This window comes from Mycteria americana, chromosome 15 (assembly GCF_035582795.1).
Source record: "Mycteria americana isolate JAX WOST 10 ecotype Jacksonville Zoo and Gardens chromosome 15, USCA_MyAme_1.0, whole genome shotgun sequence".
NCBI lineage: Eukaryota > Metazoa > Chordata > Aves > Ciconiiformes > Ciconiidae > Mycteria > Mycteria americana.
The window spans coordinates 1,740,391-1,742,730 of record NC_134379.1 but is presented as its reverse complement, the minus strand read 5'-3'; positions in this window follow the sequence as shown (position 1 = coordinate 1,742,730).

Sequence of the window (2,340 nt, the reverse complement as noted above, 5' to 3'; positions counted from 1 at the left end):
CTCCCGCCGCCCCGCCCGCCCGCCCCGCCCCTCTCGCGAGAGCGCCGCGTCCCGCGAGACCCCGCCTCCCCAGGGCTGCGCCTGCGCACTCCTCTGCGTCTCCCGCGGCCGTACCTGAGGGGAGCGGCTCGGCCGCGTCGGGGTTTGTGTTCGTTCTTGTTGCTGGGGCGCAGGGTGGGAGCTCGGCCCGCCGCCGCCTCCATCCCTCCCTCCTTCCCTCCCTTCCTCGCGGGGGTTCGCCCCAGAGGGGTCCCCTCTGCCCCGGCGCGGAGGGAGTGGTGCCGCCGAGGCCCAGTCGGCCCTGGTCGCGGCGGCGGCTGGGCCGGCTCCTGTGGCGTCCCTCATCCCCAGGCGGGAAGCAGCCCGGCGCCTCGCCAGGCGACAGGCTGGGCCTCTGCCAGCAGCCCGGGAGCTGCTGTAATAGAGGGTTTCCCACTTGCTGGCGTGGCGCAGCCCCGCGGGGTCCCCCTCCAGCCCGGCGGCGTGGCGAGCGCTTCCTGCCCTCTCACAGCCGCCCGGCCCGTCTGGTCGCGGCGCTTTGCCCCGAGGCTCCTGCGAGGCGGCGAGCTGCCTCCTCTCTTACTGGCAGGACCTGCTGTGTCTTCTGCTTCGGCCAGTCCTCGGGTATCTGATTCACCTCTTCAAAGGGCTAGGAATGGCTCTTTGCTCCTTTTTCCTCTCATAAAGGCTGCATCTGAGCACCCTCATCTGCTCCAACCGCTCAACCCTGTTCTCTGCTGGCTCGTCATCAGGCTCATCGCAGCCCTGGAGCCAAAGCTCTTGGTTGTCTCCTAACACAGCCAGACACTGCTAGCTTCCACCGTGCTCTTCAAGCGAGTAAACAGAGGTGAATCTGTGCTTTATACAAAGTTATAGGCAAGTGCCGCCAGTGCTTAGCTGGTGACGAAATGCTAGACAGTAAGCAAACGTATTAGCCAGCAGCTACAGCAATGCGGGGTTGGAGCTGCTGTCTGCCAAGGCTGAGCCAGAATGAGGAATGAAAATCTGTGTTTGGGCAGGGTTACTGCTTAGCTGCAGTAGCACAAAGTTGGAATTAATGGAGACTTTTGTTTACATTTTACTGTTAAATACTTGCGATGTTCCCCCCCCCCCCCCCCCCGAGCTTTTTGCATCCTTAAAGAAAATTTGGTGTTTAAATGATTTCTGTGTCCCAAGGAATCTCTGAGGCTTTGGGGGGCACATGCAGGAGAAAAGCGTGGCTTGTTGTTGCTGGCGCTGGAGTGCTCTTTGGGGCGTAGGGGCTTGTTTGACAGTAGCTTTGAGGGCGGCTCTGGGCGAGTCACTTGGAGGAGACTGTGGGAAAGAGTTGTAGTTATTCTAAGGAGCTTGGGAGTTTGCACAGCAGACTGGTATGAAAGAGGAGAAGGATATGGGGTGTGGCTGGAGCAATCTGAGAAGCAGCCATGTCTTGGGAAAAGTTCTGCGCTGACCTTTATGGGGGATCACTGTTACTTTCTGTGTTAATGACACTGTTAACATCCAGGAGGGGAGGAGTTTGGCCTCCATGCTGAGTCTGTATGGGAAAAGCAGTTTGGGAGTGGTATATCCTCTCTCCAAATAATCCAGCACGGTTGCGTGGAAAGGCACGGAGTCACAGGAGTCAGCTTTTTCTGGGTGCTTCTCCTTCCTATGCAGCCTGGCACGGTATTCGCTTCTGCTGCACATCAGAGGGCACCTGCTGCATCTGGGCACTGGGGTGGCCCCTGGGACGCTGCTGTACCTGCACTTTTTCAGGATTTGGTTCTGCGTTGTGTGCAACGGAGAGGAAACTGTTCTTGGTTTGTCACTGGAGCTGTCTTTGTGGTAACAGAGATGGCTCTGGATTTCCCAACAGAACAACTTAGGCTCCTTTTTTATCTTTTGGAAACTTGGAGGCAAAGTCAGAGGGAAGAAATAGGCCAGGGAGAGATGGCTCATGCAGGTGTGCTTTGGGGCAAGAAGAGGTAGCAGGGAACAGCAGAGCAAGGAGAAGTGAGACTATAAACCAGAACAAATCCTGGTGGTAACCAGTGGGAGCTGCAGGAGTGTAGGACAGCATCAGTCTCCTTACAGCCTCCACACCTGTGAAAGCCCGATCTTGCTTTTCATCCACAATAGATTACTCCAAAATTAGCCTCCTTCCTTTCTCCAGTAACCAAGTCTTTCATTCTGCACAGCCTTTTCCAGTCCTATGAGCTTGCCTGGCTGTAAACGGCATGCTCTACGCTATGTCATGATGCAGGAAATCTGTTGTAAACACCTTAACAGCGGGACACCAGGGTGGTTTTATTGGCCTGACTAACCAGGCTGGCTGGAGTTAAACCTGCTCAGTTGTTTATT